Below are 21,442 nucleotides of genomic sequence, written 5' to 3' on the forward strand. Positions count from 1 at the left end.
ATCCCCCTCGGTCCATAACCATCCTTGTCGCTTTGAACATAGTCTGCTTATTAAGCAGTATGGCTACGCCATGAGCACTTGTCCCGTAGCATGAATGGTACGTTTGTCCCACCCAGCCCTCCCTTACCTGCAGTCAGTCCTTCTCCCTCGGGTGTATTTTTTGGAGGAAGAATATGTTAGCTTTCATACTTTTCAGGTGGGTGAAGAGTCTGGGTCTTTTCACTGGGCCGTTAAGTCCCCGGACGTTCCAGTGACTATTCTAATGGGAGTATCTGCGGTGCCATTTTGTTCCTTGTCGCCACATGTGGCCTGTTGTATCCAGGCACTCTCTCCCCCAGCTGGAAATGCGTCGCAGCCCCCTCCTTCACTCATACCACCTGGTGCTAGCTTTCCCGCTACTGTGGCGGCCCCCCACAGTGGGCTTGGTTTTAAGCCTACCCTTCGCACAGTACATAGCTTCCCCCTCTTCTTACTCTTCACCTTCTCCTGTGCTCTGCTGCCCTCACCCCTTCATTCCTACATTTCAGTTCCCAGGTTCAGAGCGAGAACAAAGAACAAAGAAAAGCACAGCACAGGAACAGGCCCTTCGGCCCGCCAAGCCTGCGCCGACCATGCTGCCCGTCTAAACTAAAATCTTCCACACTTACGGGATCCATATCCCTCTATTCCCATCCTATTCATGTATTTGTCAAGATGCCCCTTAAACGTCACTATCGTCCCTGCTTCCACCACCTCCTCCGACAGCGAGTTCCAAGCACCCACTACCCTCTGTGTAAAACATTTGCCTCGTATATCTCCTCTAAACATTGCCCATCGCACCTTAAACCTGTGCCCCCTAGTAATTGACCCCTCTACCCTGGGAAAATGTCTCTGACTATCCACCCTGTCTATGCCCCTCATAATTTTGTTGACCTCTAAAAGGTCGCCCCTCAACCTCCTTCGTTCCAGTGAGAACAAACCGAGTTTCTTCACCCTCTCTGAATAGCTAATAGCCCGGAGTTTACAGAGAGTGCAGCTGACTGGGAGTAGAGTCAGAGGGCGGAGTTCCAGTTGGTCCACAGGGCAGCTACATTCTGTAAGGTAAGAGTTGTTTGTTTTGGGTTTTAAAATCATTTAAATTTTATTTTAAATTTTTTTTGTTTGTTTTGTTTTGGGGGGGGCAGCAAGCTATCATTCTTTCTTTTCGCAGAAACGTTGTTTTTCGAGGGTTCACTTGGGAGAATAGCAGGAGTATATATATATATATTTTTTTTTAAAGGGCCTAATGGGTGTTTAATCTTTCTTGTTCCCCCCCCCCTTTAAATCTCTTTGTGAATTCAGATCAGAGGGGATGTAGGCTAGGGCAGTTGCTCCTCCTGTAGGATGTGGATGGTAAGGGATACCACCAGTGTGCCCGCTGACTATACCTGTGGGAAGTGCACCAAACTGCTGCTCTTCAGAGACCGCATTAGGGAACTGGAGCTGGAGCTGGATGAACTTCGGATCATCCGGGAGGCAGAGGAGGTGATAGAGAAGAGTTACAGGGAGGTAGCCACACCAAAGGTACAGGACAAGAGTAGCTGAGTTACAGTCAGGGGAAGGAAATTGAATGGGCAGACAGTGCAGGGATTCCTCGTGGCCGTTCCCCTTCAAAACAAGTATACCGTTTTGGATGCTGTTGGGAGGGAATGACCTATGGGGGGAAGGCCCTAGCGGCCAGGTCTCTGGCACTCAGTCTGGCTTTGTGGCTCAGAAGGGAAGGGGGGAGAATAGAAAAGTAATAGTGATAGGAGACTCAATGCATAGGGGGATGGATAGGAGATTCTGTGGTCGCAAGCGAGACTCTAGGAAGATATGTTGCCACCCGGGTGCCAGGGCCAGGGATGTCTCGGATCGAGTCTACAGGATTCTTAAGGGGAGGGGGGGTGAGCAACCAGAAGTTGTGATGCAAATAGGCACCAATGACATAGCTAAGAAAAGGGATGAGGATCTAAAAAGAGATTTTAGGGAGTTACGTTGGAAGCGAAAGAGCAGATCAAGCAGAGTAGTGATCTCAGGATTGCTACCGGTGCCACATGCAAATGTGGCAAGGAACAGAGAGCGAGTGCAGCTGAACACGTGGCTACAGGGCTGGTGTAGGAGGGAAGGCGTCAGAAATGTGGATCATTGGGATATCTTCAGGGGAAGGTGGGACCTGTACATGAAGGATGGATTGCACCTAAACTGGAGGGGCACCAATATCCTGGGTGGGAAGTTTGCCAGAGCTCTTCAGGAGGGTTTAAACTAGTTTGGCAGGGAATCAGAGCTATGGATCAGAGGCTAGGATAGCTGTTGACAGGCAGAAATAGGATGCAGCAAGTCTGTGAGGAAGGATAGACAGTTGACAGGGCAAAGTTGTGCTCAGTGGAATGGGTTAAAGTGTGTCTGTTACAATGCAAGGAGTGTCAGGAATAAGGGAGATGAACTTAGAGCATGGATCAGTACTTGGAACTACGATTTTGTGGCCATTACGGAGACATGGATTTCACAGGGGCAGGAATGATTGTTAGATGTTCCGGGTTTTAGATGTTTTCAGACAAATAGGGAGGGAGGTAAAAGAGGAAGGAGTGTGGCACTGTTAATTAAGGAGTGCACCATAGCTGCAGACAAGGAGGTAGTTGAGGAGGGTTTGTCTCCTGAGTCAGTATGGGTGGAAGTCAGAAACAAGAAAGGAGCAGTCACTTTATTGGGAGTTTTCTATAGACCCCCTATAGCAGCAGAGAGATAGAGGAGCAGATTGGGCGGCGGATCTTGGAAAAGTGCAGAAGTAACAGAGTTGCTGTCATGGGTGACTTCAACTTCCCTAATATTGACTGGAACCTCCTTAGTGCTAATGGTTTGGATGGAGCAGATTTTGTCAGGCATGTACAGGAAGGATTCCTGACTCAATATGTAGATAGGCCGATTAAAGGGGAGGCCATATTGGAATTGGTGCTCGGCAACAAACCAGGCCAGGTGTCAGATGTCTCGGTGGGGCAGCATTTCGGTGACAGTGACCACAGCCCCTTGACCTTTAGCATAGTCATGGAAAGGGATTGGAACACACAGTATAAGAAGGTATTTAATTGGGGGAGGGGAAATTATACTGCTATTAGACAGGAGCTGAGGAGTATAAAGTGGGAACAATTGTTCTTGGGGAAATGCACAACAGTAATGTGGAGATTGTTTAAGGAGCACTTGCTGCGAGTGCTGAATAGTTTTATCTCACTGAGACAAGGAAGGAATGGTAAGGTGAAGGAGCCTTGGATGACAAGAGAGGTGGAGCTTCCAGTCAAGAGGAAGAAGGAAGCTTACATAAGGTTGAGGAAGCGAGGATATGACTCGGCTCTAGAGGGTTACAAGGTAGCCAGAAAGGAACTAAAAAATGGACTGAGGGGAGCTAGAAAGGGGCATGAAAAAGCCCTGGCGGGAAGGAATAGTGAAAACCCCAAGGCGTTCTACACTTATGTGAGAAATAAGAGGATGATCAGAGTGAGAGTAGGACCGATCAGGGATAGTGGAGGGAACTTATGCCTAGAGTCTGAGGAGATGGGGGAGGCCCTAAATGAATACTTTGCTTCAGTATTCACTAGAAAGAGGGACCTTGTTGCTCATGAGAAAAGTGTGAACCAGGTTAATAGACTCAAACAGGTTGATATTAAGAAGGAGAATGTGCTGGAAATTTTGAAAAGCATCAGGATAGATAAGTCCCCTGGGCCTGACGGGATGTACCCAAGGTTACTACGGGAAGCAAGGCAGGAGATTGCTGCGCCATTGGCGATGATCTTTGCGTCTTCGCTCTCCAATGGAGTAATACCGGATGATTGGAGGGAGGCGAATGTTGTTCCCCTATTCAATAAAGGGAATAGGGAAATCCCTGGGAATTACAGACCCATCAGTCTTACGTCTGTGGTGAGCAAAATATCGGAAAGGATTCTGAGAGATAGGATTTATGATTATTTAGAAAAACATAGTTTGATTAAAGATAGTCAGCATGGCATTGTGAGGGGCAGGTCATGTCTCACAAGCCTCACTGAATTCTTTGAGGCTGTGACGAGACACATTGATGAAGGCTGGGCAGTGGATATGGTATATATGGATTTCTGTAAGGCATTTGATAAGGTTCCCCATGGTAGGCTCATTCAGAACGTTAGGGGGCATGGGATACAGGGAAATTTGGCTGCCTGGATACAAAATTGGCTGGCCGAAAGAAGACAGCGAGTGGTAGTGGATGGAAATTCTGCCTGGAGGTGGTGTCCCACAAGGATCTGTTCTGGGACCTCTGCTCTTTGTGGTTTTTATAAATTACTTGGATGAGGAAGTGGCAGGGTGGGTTAGTAAGTTTGCTATGACACGAAGGTTGGGGAAGTTGTAGATAGTGCTGAGGGTTGTTGCATTGACAGGATGCAGAGCTGGGCTGAGAAGTGGCAAATGGAGTTCAACCTTGATAAATGTGAAGTGATTCATTTTGGAAGGTCGAATTTGAATGCTGAATACAGGGTTGATGTGACCATCAATTCACAAGACACGTGGTTGGAAGTGAACAGTGGTTTTAATAGTTTTACAACAGAGCCTGCCTGCGACGAGATGAACTGGCAGGCAGGCTCACGACTGCAAAGCTTTATACTTGCGGTTAGTGGGAGGAGCCATGGGCGGAACCATGGGTGGAGCCAAGGGTGGAGCCCAGTACAAACTCCTCATCTCCCCCTCTGGGCAGAGCCGCGCAACTGCTCGTATACCGAGCTTACAAGAACACAACACATACAATATAATAGTGTGAATTACGAGATTGTGATTCACCACAAGGGTTAAAGGCAGGCTGAAAGAAAAAATGCTGGAAAATCTCAGCAGGTCTGGCAGCATCTGTAGGGAGAGAAGAGAGCTAACGTTTTGAGTCCGATGACTCTGTCAAAGCTTAAAGGCAGGATTCTTGGAAGTTTGGAGGAACAGAGGGATCTTGGGGTCCATGTTTATAGATCCCTCAAAGTTGCCACCCAGGTTGACAGGGTTGTTAAGAAGGTGTATGGTGTGTTGGCTTTCATTCACAGGGGGATTGAGCTTAAGAGCCGTGAGATTTTGCTGCAGCTTTATAAAACTCTAGTTAGACCACACTTGGAATATTGTGTCCAATTCTGGTCGCCTCATTATAGGAAGGATGTCGATGCTTTGGCGAGGGTACAGAAGAGATTTACCAGGATGCTGCCTGGATTGAAGTGCATGTCTTATGAATAAAGGTTGAGGGAGCTCGGGCTTTTCTCACTGGAGTGAAGAAGGCAGAGAGGTGACTTGATAGAGGTGTACAAGGTGATGAGAGGCATGGATAGAGTGGAAAGCCAGAGATTTTTCACCAGGGTGGAAATGGCTGTCACGAGGGGACATAATTTTAAGGTGATTGGAGGAAGGTATCGGGGAGATGTCAGAGGTAGGTTCTTTACACAGAGAGTGGTGGGTGTGTGGAATGCACTGCCAGCAGAGGTGGTGGAGTCAGAGTCATTAGGGACATTTAAGCGACTCTTAGACAGGCACCTGGACAGCAGTAAATTGAAGGGTTGCAGGTTAGGTTGATCTTAAGATTAGGATAAATTGTCGGCACAACATCATGGGCTGAAGGACCTGTACTGTGCTATTCTATGTTCTATGTTCTAGTACAGTCCATACCAGACAACATCCTGGTAAATCTCTTCTGCACCCTCTCTAAAGCCTCCACATTCTCTGGTTGTATGGTGACCAGAATTGAACACTATACTCCAAGTGTGGCCGAACTAAGGTTTTATACAGCTGCAACATGACTTGCCAATTTTTATACCTCAATGCCCCGGCCAATGAAGGCAAGCATGCCATATGCCTTCTTGACTCCCTTCTCCACCTGTGTTGCCCCTTTCAGTGACCTGTGGACCAATACACCTAGATCTCTCTGTCAATACTCTTGAGGGTTCTACCATTCACTGTATATTCCTTGCCTGCATTAGTCCTTCCAAAATGCATTGCCTCACATTTGTCCGGATTAAACTCCATCTGCCATCTCACTGCCCAAGTCTCCAAGTGATCTAAATCCTGCTGTATCCTCTGACAGTCCTCATCGCTATCCGGATTCCACCAACCTTTGTGTCTTCCGCAAACTACTAATCAGACCAGTTACATTTTCCTCCAAATCATTTATATATAATACGAATAGCAAAGGTCCCAGCACTGAACCCTGCGGAACACCACTAGTCACAGCCCTCCAATCAGAATAGCACCCTTCCATTGCTAATCTCTGCCTTCTATGACCTAGCCAGTTCTGTATCCATCTTGCTAGTTCACCTCTGATCCCGTGTGACTTCACCTTTTGTACCAGTCTGCCATGAGGGACCTTTTCAAAGGCCTTACTGAAGTCCATATAGACAACATCCACTGCCCTCCTGCATCAATCATCTTTGTGACCTCCTTGAAAAACTCTATCAAGTTAGTAAGACATGACTTCCCTTCACAAAACCCTGCTGCCTCTCACCAATACGTCCAAATGGGAATAGATCCTGTCTCGAAGAATTCTCTCCAGTAATTTCCCTACCACTGACGTAAGGCTCACCAGCCTGTTTGTCCCTCGATTATCCTTGCTACCCTTCTTAAACAAAGGAACCACATTGGCTATTCTTCAGACCTCCGGGACATCACCTGAAGACAGAGAGGATCCAATGATTTCTGTCTTGCCTCCTTCAGTCTTCTGGGGTAGATCCTGGGGACTTATCCATCTTAATATTTTTCAAGATGCCCTACACCATGTCTTTTTTGATCTCAATGTGACCCAGGCTATCTACACACCCTTCTCCAGACTCAACATCCACCAATTCCTTCTCTTTGGTGAATACTGATGCAAAGTATTCATTTAGTACCTCGCTCATTTCCTCTGGCTCCACACATAGATTCCCTCCCCTGTCCTTCAGTGGACCAACCCTTTCCCTGGCTACCCTCTTTCTTTTTATGTTTGTGTAAAAAGTCTTGAGATTTTCCTTAACCCTATTTGCCAATGACTTTTCGTGGCCCCTTTTAGCCCTCTTGACTCCTTGCTTAAGTTGCTTCCTACTTTCCTTATATTCCACACAGGCTTCGTCTGTTCCCAACCTTCTCGCCCTGACAAATTCCTCCTTTTTATTTTTGATGAGGCCTACAATATCTCTCGCTATCCAAAGTTCCTGAAATTTGTCATATTTTTCATTCTTCCTCACAGGAACATGCCGGTCCTGAATTCCTTTCAACTGACATTTGAAAGCCTCCCACATATCAGATGTTGATTTACCCTCAGCCATCCGCCCCCAATCTAGGTTCTTCAATTCCCATCTAATATTGTTATAATTAGCCTTCCCACAATTTAGCACTTTCACCCTAGGACCACTCTTATCCTTGTCCACCAGCACTTTAAAACTTACTGAATTGTGGTCACTGTTCCCGAAATGCTCCCCTGCTGAAAATTCTACTACCTGACCGGGCTCATTCCCCAATACTAGGTCCAGTACAGCTCCTTCCCTAGTTGGACTATCTACATATTGTTTTAAGAAGCCCTCCTCGATGCTCCTCACAAACTCTGCCCCGTCTAAGCCCCTGGCACTAAGTGAGTCCCAGTCAATATTGGGTAAGTTAAAGTCTCCCAACCCCACAACCCTGTTGCTTTTACTCCTTTCCAAAATCTGTCCACCTATCTGTTCCTCTATCTCCCGCTGGCTGTTGGGAAGCCTGTAGTAAACCCCCAACATTGTGACTGCACCCTTCTTATTCCTGATCTCTACCCATATAGCCTCGCTGCCCTCAGAGGTGTCCTCCCGTAGTACAGCTGTGATATTCTCCCTGACCAGTAGTGCAACCCCTCCACCCCCTTTACATCCCCCTCTATCCCGCCTGAAACATCTAAATCCTGGAACATTTAGCTGCCAATCCATACCATCCCTCAACCAGGTCTCTGTAACGGCAACAGCATCATAGTTTCAAGTACTAATCCAAGCTCTAAGTTCATCTGCCTGATTTGTTATACTTCTTGCATTAAAACATATGCACTTCAGGCCACCAGTCCCGCTGTTTTCAGCAACATCTCCCTGTATGCACCTCCTCAGAGCCATACCGGCCCTATTTTCTAGTTCTCCCTCAATCTTTTCATCTTCTGACCTATTGCTCCTGTACCCTCCATCCTGCCATATTAGTTTCAACTCTCCCGAGATGGTACAGTCCCGCGCAAAGTGTCTCCCCGATCATTTTAGTCCCTCCAGGTGATCTTTTCACCATTGCCTTTGTTGCTGTCTTCCCAGTCCATTCTCCTTGGTGAATTTACCCGCATCCGTTGGGGCCGTGAATCAATGTTCCCTGCCCTGGAATATGACCCAGTTTGGCCGGGTACAGCATCCCAAATTTCACCCCACTTTTGCACTGGGCTGCCTTAGCTCTGCTGAACTCCGCCCGGCACTTGGCTAGGTCTGCTCCAATGTCTTAGCATATCCTGATCTGGTGCCCTTTATTTGCCTGGCCCAGTGTAGGGTTCGTTCCTGGCACCAGTGCATTTTTGTGATTATCGCCCTCGGCTGCTCTCTGGCCCTGGGTCTCGGCGGTAACAACCTGTGGGCTCTGTCTATCTCTGGCGGGATGGGAAAGCTATTCCTTCCCACCAGGTTTCCCAGCACCCAGGCCACATAGTCCGTGAGGTCCTGCCTTCGGTTCCCTCCGCCGGGCTCACTATCCTTAGGTTTTAGAGAAGCAATTGGCTTTCCTTGTCCTCTATTTTCCCCTTTAGACTTCCCTGCATCAACACCAACCTCGATATCTCCATCTCTAGGATGACGATCCGATCGCCCTGGTCTATTGAGGCTCTTTCCAATTCCTTGATGGTGTTCCTCGGGCCGAATGGCCTCTTTCTGCACTGTCGGGATTCTATGAATCCATCCATGTCGGCATGCTGTCAAAACAGGCGAATCCTGACCGGCTTCAAAAGGCGCACACTGGATGAGTACAAGTCCAATAGCTCAGCAGTGAGCACAGTACTCACGAAAACGGCTTTGTGCATTCAGGGGGTTCACATTGGGGTACCAGCTCTGACATGGGGTGACAGCCGTTGACTCAATGATCACTGGGGTCTCACTCAAGGGTGGCGGGGGGGGGGAGGGGGTAAAACTCGAGGGAATTGGGGTAACACTCGAGGGAGACTGGGTAACAACGGGGTTGACTCACGAGTACCAGCGAGGAAGACTCCAGGGTGCTGGGGGCTGGAGAAGACTCCAAGGTGCTGGAGGGGTGTGAGCAGGGGGAAACACTTCAGAGTACCTAGTCGGGGAGACTGGAGGATGGACACCAGGGTACCTACGGGCAGGACTCCGAGGTATGTGTGCCTAGTCAGGGGGAGACCAAGGGAAGACTCCAGGGTACCGGGGATTGGGGGTAAGTCTCCAAATAATCTGGAGCCATGTCAGGGGCTCCAGGGGGTTGACTTGGGAAATACCGAGGGGATGGCTCTGAGGTACCGTGGGGAAGACTGTCAAGTGTGAAAAGCACTGTTCCTGGGGATGCCTTCTGCTGCTGGGCCATGGGCTTCCTGAAAGGAACTCACAGAGGGAAGGAAAGGTTGGGACAATGCTGTGGGTAGGTGGGGAGTCATCACAGATTGGCGGTTCCACTCAATCTGCGTGGAGGGAGGCTTCTATAGATTCATAGATACATAGTGGAGGCGGGATGTTGACAAGGGCAAGCTAAACAGAAAGACATATCAGTGATGAGTACCTTGTTGCAGCTGAGACCATTGAGTCATAACTCAGTTGACATGCTTGGAGTCAAAATTGGGTGGCACGGTAGCACAGTGGTTAGCACTGTTGCTTCACAGTGCTAGGGTCCCAGGTTTGATTCCCGGCTTGGGTCACTATCTGTGCGGAGTCTGCAAGTTCTCCCCATGTTTGCGTGGGTTTCCTCTGGGTGCTCTGGTTTCCTCCCACAAGTCCCGAAAGACGTGCCTGTTAGGTGAATTGGACATTCTGAATTCTCCCTGTGTACCCGAACAGGTGCCGGAATGTGGCGACTCGGGGCTTTTCACAGTCACTTCATTGCAGTGTTAATGTAAGCCTAATTGTGACAATAAGTAAAGATTAATGATTATTAATTAATTAATCCCAATCGACATTTGGATAATTAAAGTTTTCCAATACCATCATCATTCTATAATTCTTGCATATCTCTGTGATTGACCAGCAATTATTTTGTTCTCAATACTTGGAGGCCTATGGAACTTCTAATGGAAAACTTCACAGGTAGGTTTTCCAAAACATTTATTTCAATCGATAGAAAATTTTGATTAGTTTGCTCGATCTATTGTGAACAAAGAAAACACAACTTCAAATATCTTGTTTTAAAAATAGAAGTGTTCTCTCCCACTCCCAATTATTTCTGCATCTTAGACACAAGGTATTAATTAGTCATTAAGGCCTTTGATGAATTTTAATTACTGTGTAGCTGATAACGCATGAGAGTGAGAAAGATGTAAAGATCAGCTAACTGTAGGAAGTTGAGATTTATGATCAAAAATGCTATTGAAACTCAAAGCGCTTTGTTTATTATTGAGCGAGGCACATCAAAGTAGCCAAAGTGTCTAATAAGCATTGTCAATTCTGTTTGGAACTAATCCTGACGTTTTCAACACATGTCCTCCTACAAGCAATTGCTGACAAGTGAAACAATTTTTCCACCATCTCCAATAGATTAGCAACAATAAAAGGTATATCTGGAAAATTAAAATAAAACACAATGTTTTGCAATGTCCTCATGATCCTTTCAGTTGCTCGCATGGAGGTTTAGGGGATTACTAGAGAGCCCAGGATGATACGGGTGGCTTTCTTCATGAATCGCAGAAAGTCTCTATGCAGGTACAAAATGTAATAAAAAAGGCAAATGGAATGTTAGCGTTTGTTGCAAAAGGACTGGGTATAAAAGTAGAGAAGTATTGCTACAATTGTGCAATGGTGAGACCACATCTCGAGTATTGTGCCCAGTTTTGGTCTCCTTGTTTGAAGAACAATGTGGTGGCATTGGAAACAGTTCAGAGGAGATTTACCAGACTGATTCCCGGGATGAAGTGGTTGACGCATGAGGAGAGACTAAGCAGTTTGGGCTTATACTCACTGTAGTTTAGAAAGATGAGGCCGCACCTTGAGTATTGTGCGCAGTTTTGATCTCCTATTTCGAGGAAGGATATTCTTGCTATTGAGGGTGTCCAGACTAATTCCCAGGATGGCAGGACTGAAATATGAAGAAAGACTGGATCAACTGTGCTTGTACTCACAGGAGTATAGGAGAATGAGAGGGGATCTCACAGAAACATATAAATTCCTAATGGGACTGGGCAGGCTAGATGAGGGAAGAATATACCCGATGTTGGGGATGTCCAGAACTGGGGCTGCAACCTAAGAATAAGGGGTAAGCCATTCAGGACTGAGATGAGGAAGAACTTTTTCTCTCAGAGAATTGTGAACTTGTGGAATTCTCTACCACAGAAAGCTGTTGGGACCAGTTTGTTGGGTATATTCAAGAGGGAACTGGACATGGCCCTTGCGGCTAAAGCGATCAAGGGGTATGGAGAGACAACGGGAGTGGGATACTGAATTTGCATGATCAGCCATGATCATATTGAAGGGCTTGAAGGGCCAAATATCCTCCTCCTGCACCTATTTTCTATGTTTCAATGAGAGGGGATCTAATCAATGTATACAAAATACTAAAAGGGATTGATAAAAGTAAATGTAGACCAAATGTTCTCCCTTGTGGGGCAATCTAGAACACAAATATAGATTAAGAGACAGTAGATTTAAAACTGAGATGAAAAGGCACTAACTCTCGCAGAGGATGGTGAATTTCTGGAACTCGCTGTCCCATAGTGCCTTGGAGTACGAATCATTAAATGGTTTCAAGAAGGAGATAAGATATATTTCTGAAAGAAACCGGTTAAAGGGATACGGGGAACAGGCTTTAAGACCAGGAAGAGAACAGCCATGATCTGATTGAATGGCGGAGCAGACTCGAAGGGCTGAATTATCTACTTACAGAATTTTATCATAGAATTTACAGTGCAGAAGGAGGCCATTTGGCCCATCAAGTCTGCACCGGCCCTTGGAAAAAGCATCCTACTTAAACCCTCTGCCTCCACCCTGCCCCCATAACCACACCTGATCTTTTTGGACACCAAGGGCAATTTAGCATGGTCAATCCACCTAACCTGCACATCTTTGGACTGTGGGAGGAAACCGGAGCACCCGAGGAAACCCATGCTGACAAGGGGAGAACGTGCAGACTCCTAATTCCTATGTTTCTGGCTTTTGGAAAAACTATTCCAAAGCGAACTTTCCAACCTGGGATTGCCCTGGAGTCTCCCAAGATTTCGAGATTGATCTCCATGGGCTACCTCAGGTTCAGAAGGACAAGAGAAACCATTTTTTTTGTTGACTAGTTACAAAAATATTGACGAAGGGAAATAAAAGTTGTTTGAGTGAATAGTCAGTCAATTGAGCCTGCAGCTGTCCGTCTGATGATTGACAAGCCGTCTGACCAATAGCGGGGAAGGCGGGGGTCGGGATTATGGGATCATTTGTCCAATCAGAGCTGGCAGCTCCAATTGGAACGGATTAAGAATTAAAATGGAGGCAGAGACTCACCGAGACAGAGCCCCGCAATACCCCGAGGGATAATGGCTGCCACTGAGTCCCTCCCCCTCCCTCCAGCAAGTCAAACCACTGGGAGAGCAACGGCCGAGCGCTGTGTCCGGCCGGCTTGCCCGTTGCCATCGTGACGGATCACGTGTCCCAGATCATGGCCAATGGCACGGACCGATACTGGAACGTGGAGGCGCTGGGGCTCCCGGCGTTTCCATGGTGAAGGCAAACAACAACAGCGGCGGCAGCAGCAGAGAGAGGAGGACTGAGAGCCGAGAGCCCCTCAATCAACCAGCCAGCCCGTCCAGCGACTGCCCCAAACCTCCTGAGAGGGTGACTGTCACGCGGGAGGATGCAGGGCTCGGACTGAGGATCATAAAGGTAATCCACAGCCAACCTGTTTTGTTTTATTCATTTATGGAATGGGGGTGATTTGAAAAACCAGCATTTATTGTCGATCCGGAGTTGGTGATGAGCTGCCTTCTTGAAGTTCTGCAGTCCATGTGGTGTAGGTACACCCACAGTGCTGTCAGGGAGGTATTTTGACCCAGTGACAGTGAAGCAATGGTCATATATTTCCATGTCAGGACCGTGAGTGACTTCGAAGGGATCCTCCAGGTGGTGGACTCCCAGGTAACTGCTGCCTTTGTTCTTATATCAGTGTTTTTTTTTCACAGCACCCACTTTTGCCAACTGGCTGACCTTAGGGACCCACTTGATCACTGGTACAGACATGATGGGCTGAAGTGCCCCTTTATGTGTTGCAAAACTATCTGACTCTCTGAAAGTAGGGATATATTCAAAGGGCAGAGAAGAGCTACAGGTTGATGTCAATGTTTGAATTAAAAAAACAAGATTTACATTTTTTCTAGCACCATCACAAATGAGTATAAAGTAGTTTAGTTTGCAACTAATGGAGTACAGTCACTGCTGTGATGCCAATTTATGCACGGCAAATCCAAACAACAGCAATGTGAAAAAGCCAAGGGCTGGATTCTTCTGCCCCGCCCACCGCAAGAAAGCCACGGGCGAGAAGCTGACAATGGAAAAATCCATTGACACAGCCGGAGAATCCCGCCCCAGATAACCTGTTTTTATGATGTTGATTGAGGGATAAATGATAATGAGAATGATGCGCGATCAATAACTACTGAAACGAAGGAGTAGTCCGAATTGAAGGCTTTAATCAACAAGATATTTCCCCAGCAGCTCGAGTACAGAAAAAAGGTTGGCTGCTGGGAAACACGGGTTCTAATACCCCGCCTCATTGGGCGACCAATGAAATTCAAACACTTGGGCCAATGAGCAGCAAGCCTTCTCCACCAATGGTAGCTCGCACTCCCAGGTACTGTAGTACCTCCAGTCATATTACCACATTCACCCCTTGTTGAGAAAGGAACCCGGGGGGGGTGTTGATTGGGCGTCCAGCCATGACTGGTAGTCTCTGGTGTGGGGGGGACGACAATTTACTGGTAGTATGACTAGTGAGATGGGACTATACCTCTCTCCAATGGCGGCTGCCCACTGGCACGTAACTATGTACAGCGTCAGGAGTTGTGTTATCAACATGGCAACTATTTACAGAGACAGAGAAAAAAAAGTCCATTAAGAGTTCATATCGACTCGGTCAGACGATCGGGAGCCTTGGGTGTCCTCTGCAACCGGCGGAGCTTCATCGGAGATGTTGACGGAGATGCGGGCATCCATGACTCCGGGAGCGATGATCCGGTCCTCGTGGAGGTTTCAACACCCTTAGACGGCGCTGGTGAGGGCTGGGCCGTGGGGGTGGTGTCTAGTCCTCCAAGCGGCTCAGGTGGGGGGGTTGGTAGGCCAGGGAGGGGAGCACCTGCAGGGAGCAGTTGCGGTTGGGGGTGTCCCGCCATAGCCTGTGGAGGGGTGGATGGGACTGGTGACGAGGGCGATGGCGGGGATCCGGTGGGCGCCAGGTCCCGTAGAGAGACCGTGTCTTGTCGGCCGTCGGGGTACTCCACATACACATAGAATTTACAGTTCTACATGGCAGAAGGAGGCCATTCGGCCCATCGAGTCTGCACCGTCTCTTGGAAAGAGCATCCTACCCAAGGTCATCGCCATAACCATGTAACCCCACCCAACACTAAGGGCAATTTTTGGACACTAAGGGAAATTTATCATGGCCAGTCTACCTAACCTGCACATCTTTGGACTGTGGGAGGAAACCGGAGCACCCGGAGGAAACCCACGCACACACGGAGTGGATGTGCAGACTCCTCACAGACAGTGACCCAAGCCGGAATCGAACCTGGAACCCTGGAGCTGTGAAGCAGTTAGTGCTATTCACAATGCTACCGTGCTGCATATTGCGGGTTAGCGTGGAGCAGCTGGACCCTCTCGACCAACGGGTCCGATTTGTGTGCCCGCACGTGTTTCCGGAGCAGGATGGGCCCGGGGATTGCCAGCCAGGTCGGGAGCTGAGGAAGACTTCCTGGGGAAGACAAGAAGGCGTTCGTGAGGAGTTTGATTTGTAGAAGTGCAGAGTAGCGACCGGATGGAGTGGAGGGCGTCCTGCCATTGGGAGACTGGGAGATTTCTGGACTGTAGGGCCAGTAGGATGGTTTTCCAGACCGTACCGTTCTCTCTCTTGACCTGTCCGTTACCCCGGGCGTTATAACTGGTCGTCCTGCTTGAGGCAATGCCCTTGCTGAGCAGGAATTGATGCAGTTCGTCACTCATAAAGGAGGACCCCCTATCACTGTGTATGTAGGCGGGGAATCCGAACAGGGAAAAAATGCTGTGGAGGGCTTTGATGCTGGTGGATGTGGTCATGTCGGGGCAGGGGATGGCGAATGGGAAGCGGGAGTACTCATCCAATCACGTTGAGGAAGTACGTGTTGCGGTTGGTAGAGGGGAGGGGACCTTTGAAGTCCATGCTGAGGCGTTCAAAGGGACGGGAAGCCTTTATCAGAGGCGCCTTTCCGGTGCAGTAGAAGTGCGGTTTGCACTCCGCGCAGATGTGGCAGTTTCTGGTGACTGTCCTGACCTCCTCGATGGAGTAGGACAGTTTGCGGGTCTTCACAAAATGGAAGAAGCGGGTGACTCCTGGGTGGCAGAGGTCCTCGTGCAGGGCACGGAGGTGGTCCACTTGTGCGTTGGCACAGGTGCCGCAGGACAGGGCATCGGGAGATTCGTTTAGCTTCCCAGGACGATACAAGATGTGGTAGTTGTAGGTGGATAACTCGATCCTCCACCGCAAGATCTTGTCGTTTTTAATCTTGCCCCGCTGTGCATTGTCAAACATGAAGGCCACCGACCATTGGTCTGTGAGGAGGGTAAACCTCCTGCCGGCCAGGTAATGCCTCCAATGTTGTACAGCTTCTACTATGGCCTGTGCTTCCTTCTTGACCGAGGAGTGGCGGATTTCGGAAGCATGGAGGGTGCGGGAAAAGAAGGCCACGGGTCTGCCCGCTTGGTTGAGGGTGGCTGCCAGAGCTACGTCAGACGCTTTGCTCTCGACCTGGAAGGGAAGGGACTCGTCGATGGCGTGCATCGTGGCCTTTGCGATATCCGCTTTGATGCGGCTGAAGGCCTGGCGGACCTCCGTCGACAGGGGGAAAGTGGTTGTTTGGATGAGAGGACGGGCTTTGTCGGCATAGTTGGGACCCACTGAGCGTAATATGAGAAAAACCCGAGGCAGCGCTTCAGGGCCTTGGAGCAGTGGGGGAGGGGGAGCTCCATCAGGGGATGCATGCGTTCCGGGTCGGGGCCTATCACTCCATTTCGCACTAGGTAGCCGAGGATGGCTAGGCGGTCGGTGCTGAACACTCGTTTTTCTTTGTTAGAGGTCAAATTCAGGAGTTTTGCGGTTTGGAGGAATTTGCGGAGATTGGTGTCATGGTCCTGCTGATCGTGGCTGCAGATGATGACATTATCGAGATACGGGAAGGTTGCCCGTAAACCGTCGACCATTTGGTCCATCTCTCGTTGGAAGACCGAGACCCCGTTTGTGACACCGAAGGGAACCCTTAAAAAGTGGTAGAGCTGCTCGTCTGCCTCGAAAGCAGTGTACTTGCGATCGCTCGCGCGGATGGGGAGCTGGTGGTAGGCCGACCTCAGGTCTACCGTGGAGAAGACCTTGTACTGTGCGATCCTGTTGACCAGGTCGGATATACGGGGGAAGAGGGTACGCATCCAGCTGTGTAAACCTGTTGATGGTCTGACTGTAGTCTATGACCATCCTATTCTTCTCCCCGGTCTTTACCACCAGAACCTGTGCTCGCCATGGGCTGTTACTAGCCTCGATGACCCCTTTCTTCATAAGCCGGTGGACCTCGGACCTGATGAAGACCCGGTCCTGGGCACTGTATTGTCTGCTCCTGGTGGCGACAGGTTTGCAGTCCGGGGTGAGGTTTGCAAACTAGGACGGGGGTTCGACCTTGAGGGTCGCGAGGCTGCAGACAGTGAGAGGAGGTATAGGGCTGCCGAATTTAAAAGTTAGGCTCTGGAGGTTACACTGGAAGTCTAACCCCAGGAGTGCGGCCGCGCAGAGGTGGGGGAGGACGTAGAGCCTGTAATTTTTAAACTCCCTCCCCTGGACCGTGAGGTCCGCTATACAATACCCCATGATCTCAACCGAATGGGAGCCAGAGGCCAGGGCGATGTTTTGCTTTATGCGATAGACAGGAAGAGCGCAGCGTCTTACCGTGTCAGGGTGTATGAAACTCTACGTGCTCCCGGAATCCAGTAGGCAGGTCGTCTCATTCCCGTTGAGCAGGACCTTCGTCGTCGCCGTACAGAGGGTGCGGGGTCGAGACTGGTCCAAGGTGACTGAAGCGAGTTGTGGCAGAAGATCGGAGTCGTCATCGGGCGGTGCGTAGTCACCTGCGCCGGGGTCCTTGGAGCCAATCCAAGATGGCGGCGCCCACTGGTCGCACATGGCGGGAGATGGACAAAATGGCGGTGCCCGTCCCCTGCACGTGGCGTCGGAAACTCAAGATGGCGGCGCCCGGATGCCGCACGTGGCGTTGGGGGATTGGGACAGAGAAGTTCGCGTGCCGCACGGGGCCCTTGGAGAGAGACGGGGTGATGTCCTGCAGTCGCTGCCCGGGACTGCAGCGACCGCCTTGGCTTGGCAAACGGACAGAAAATGGCCTGTCTTGCCGCAGCCCTTGCACGTTGCCGATCGGGCTGGGCAACGCTGTCGGGGGTGTTTTGCCTGTCCACAAAAATAACAACGGGGCCCAGTGGGGTTTCCAGGGCCTCTTGCAGCACAGGCCTGAGTCGATTCCGAGTACGTAGGGGAAAGGGAAGCTAAATTCCACGCTGCCCAGGTCGGGGGTGTATGAACGGGCGTTTCTGTTTGCAACATCTAGAGAGTTCGCGAGGGCCTGTGCCTCCGTGAGGCTCAAAGTTTCCCTTTCCAACAGTCTCTGGCGGATTTGTGGGGACTGAATACCCGCAACAAAGGCGTCCCGGATTAGGAGTTCAGTGTGCTCATTGGCAGAAACTTGCGGGCAGCTGCAGTTCCTCCCCAGTACAAGGAGCGCATGGTAAAAATCGTCTAACGACTCACCAGGGATCTGCTGCCTCGTAGCCAGCAAGTGCCGAGCGTAAACTTGATTTACCGGTCGGATGAAGTGTCCTTTAAGCAGTTCCATGGCAGTGTCGTAGTCGGATGTGTCCTCGATGAGCGTGTAGGTGGCGGTGCCGACGCAAGAGTGGAGATGTGTAGCTTCTGCTCCCTCGTTGGTACGTTTTCCGCTGTGCTGAGGTAGCTATTAAAACAAGCCAGCCAATGCTTGAACGTAGCTGCTGCATTAGCTGCATGGGGGCTGAGTCGTAGACACTCGGGCTTGATGCGGAGCTCCATCCTTTAAAAACTTGGAGATTAAATTGATGCGCGATCAATAACTACTGAAACGAAGGAGTAGTCCGAATTGAAGGCTTTAATCAACAAGATGTTTTCCCAGCAGCTCGAGTACAGAAAGAAGGTTGGCTGCTGGGAAACACGGGTTCTTATACCCCGCCTCATTGGGCGGAGCTACCTTACGTCCCGACCAATGAAATTCAAACGCTTGGGCCAATGAGCAGCCAGCCTTCTCCACCAATGGTAGCTCACACTCCCAGGTACCGTAGTACCTCCAATCATACTACCACAGAGAACATCAGGGATAACTCCCTGCTCTTATTCAATGTAGTCCCATGGAATCATTTACATCACATGAGAGACAGAGCCTCCATGAAACATGGTAACTGGAAAATGACATTTCTAGCAGGGCAGCATTCCTGCAGTACTACACTTAGCCTAGATGTGGAGGTGAACCCACACCCGTCTGATGTAGAGACAAGAGCATTATTCATTGAGCTATAACTAACACAGAGGAGACACTAGATAAATTTAGGCTTAATAGCCCTTAATCTTAATACTAATCTTGCAATATGCTAATAAATGGCTGGGGAAGAGGAATCCCGAACATTACTGCAAATTAAACTGAGATTAAGACAAAGGGATATCGGTTTAAACTCGGAAAAGCTGTTTTTGGGATTGATATCAATATATTTTTTTCATGAACAATGCAAAATGATTCTGGGGGTGGGGGGTGGGGGGGCGGGGCGGGGCGGGGTGGGGTGCAGACAAAGACAGCGAGTTTCCATAAAATCCTGAGGACTCTCCTTCGGTACCTGTTGTGAAAGAGTCCAAGTGTGATTGTTCTGTGCCAGGTTTAATCTGGTAAAAGCAATGAGCTTAACTGCGGGTGAGGATCGTCACCCAGACCCAGAAAGGAAGAAGTCAGATTTCTCCGAACCCTGTTATCCCTCCCACAACTCTCCAACCTGGTGCTGGGCTTCCCAAAAGCTCCTTCCAATGAGAGGATCGAGAGAGAGAAAGGGAGAGATTGTAAGCAGAGGGCTTCAGGGTCAGGATTTGTGTTTGCTTCTTAATAGAAATGGGAACTGAATCTCTTGGTGGATGAACATGAAAAGCTACTCAATTTGTTTAGTTGTGTGAAGAGTCGGATTGATTGGTGACGACCCAATGTCCTGTTACTTGGCTTCAGTATTGTCTATGTGATGATTCCAAATTACAACTAACCATCTGTTTGTGATGTCAGTCAAGCTGCCAGTCCACTCTGCTTCTCACTCCTGGGCCATACACTCTCCCGTATCTCACCTCACATAAGCCATTTTCATGGAACTTTTTCTGTTTGCGATCCTGCTGATCTCACCCAGTAGTTGGGATACCTATGTTAATTTCAGGATGCGCGCAACCCTTTTTATACCTGCCTGCGACCCACCCACAAGTCGCGACCCGCACTTTGAAAAAGCCTTTATAGATGGTAGTGGTTCTGGGTTTGGAAGGTGCTGCCAAAGGATCCTTGATGAGTCACTGCGGTGTATCTTGTTGGTGGTACACGCTGTTCGCCGGTGGTGAAGGGAGTGAATGTTTGTGGATGGAGTGCCAATAAAATGGGTTGTTTTGTCCTGAGTGGTGTTGAGTTTCATGAGTGTTGTTGGAGCTGCACTCATCCAGGCAAGTGGGGTGTATGCCATCACACTCCTAACTTGCTCCTTGTAGATGGCGGGCAGGCTTTGGGGAATCAGTAGTTGAGTTAATCTCTGCAGAATTCCCAACCTCTGACCTGCTCTTGTAGTCTGATTATTCATGTGACTGGTCTATTTGACTTTCTGTTCAATAGTAAATCTCAGGGTTTTGATAAATGACCAATACTTCAATTTTTATTCATGTATCAATGTTTTTCTTTACTTACAGGGGCTGGCTGAGTGCAAACTGATGTGGGAATTGGGCTTATCAGTCAGTGAACTGAATAGGTAAGTGCTAAAACTGGAGCCCTTGAATGGGAGCAGAGGATGACCTCAAGGTATTATGTCAAGAGTGAGAAGCAAGTTCAATGCTGACCATTCTTAGCTGATGCCAATTGAGTAGGGCAGCCTGTTCTTCAAGAGACAAACTTTCACCTTTAGGCAGGTATCTCGAGTTGGGAAATTTTCCAGCTCGGCATAGCTGCCTCGGGAAAAAATGCCCCAAATAGTGTGATATTTGTTATTATATGGAATGGAATAGAACCAAGCCTGCTCACAGCCTCCTCCCACCCCCAAACCTGATAAAATTGGAGGCGGCCACAGGGCTACTGTGTGCAGAAGTGGGATGGTTAAAATGCCCATCTCTGTTTATGGGATTTTGTCCAGTTGTTTTATTAAATATTAGGCTCTCTGGTCTTTAACTCTTATCATGCCCTCCCGCTCTCCATACACTCTGATGCCTCACCTACATTTAATGCCCCTTCTATCCTCCATGTCAACTTATGACACTTCCATTCTCATTCACCAGTTCAGATTCTGTGCAGAATCAATGAACCATACAGTAACAATGGCATGTGAAAATACTTTAAAAAAACATTTGTAACATTCTTTTTAAATAAAATTACAAGCCTAAAGTGTAAATCAACCATATTTATAAAGTGGAACTTCCGGTGGCGTCTGCAAGCGGAGCGGCCGCGTTCCGAAGAAGCTCCCGCCGATTCACGATATTGCGATCTTTTTCGGGGGTTCCCGCAAAATTTTCTGGCATAGAATAAAACTCTTCCGGGGTCGGCCCTGTCGCCCTCGCCCGGTGATAGGATCAAAGCTCCGTTTCATGGAGTGGGAGGGTTGAAAGGGCGGGAGGGAAGAGACTAGTCCTGGTGGATTCGGTGGGGCAGCTGCACGTGGAGGAGGAGCGGGGTACACAACTTATTCCCCAAGGAGCAGCCTGAAAGCTGAAGGCCTCAAAGACTACAAGTAGAAAAGAGAAAGATTTTTTC

At 48.9% G+C, this 21,442-nt stretch overlaps 1 protein-coding gene across 1 annotated transcript in view; it reads left to right on the top strand.

Moving 5' to 3' along the window:
- Positions 1–12,887: 12,887 nt before the first annotated feature.
- The window catches only part of hydin (HYDIN axonemal central pair apparatus protein), a 1,231,368-nt gene continuing 1,222,813 nt past the window's right edge, over positions 12,888–21,442 (top strand). Inside the window, exons 1-2 of the mRNA XM_038807144.1 lie at positions 12,888–13,025; positions 20,392–20,450. The gene's annotated coding sequence lies outside the window, so the exon portion shown is untranslated. The remainder of the gene's footprint in view (positions 13,026–20,391; positions 20,451–21,442) is intronic.

The sequence above is a fragment of the Scyliorhinus canicula genome, chromosome 9, assembly GCF_902713615.1.
Source record: "Scyliorhinus canicula chromosome 9, sScyCan1.1, whole genome shotgun sequence".
Taxonomy (NCBI): domain Eukaryota; kingdom Metazoa; phylum Chordata; class Chondrichthyes; order Carcharhiniformes; family Scyliorhinidae; genus Scyliorhinus; species Scyliorhinus canicula.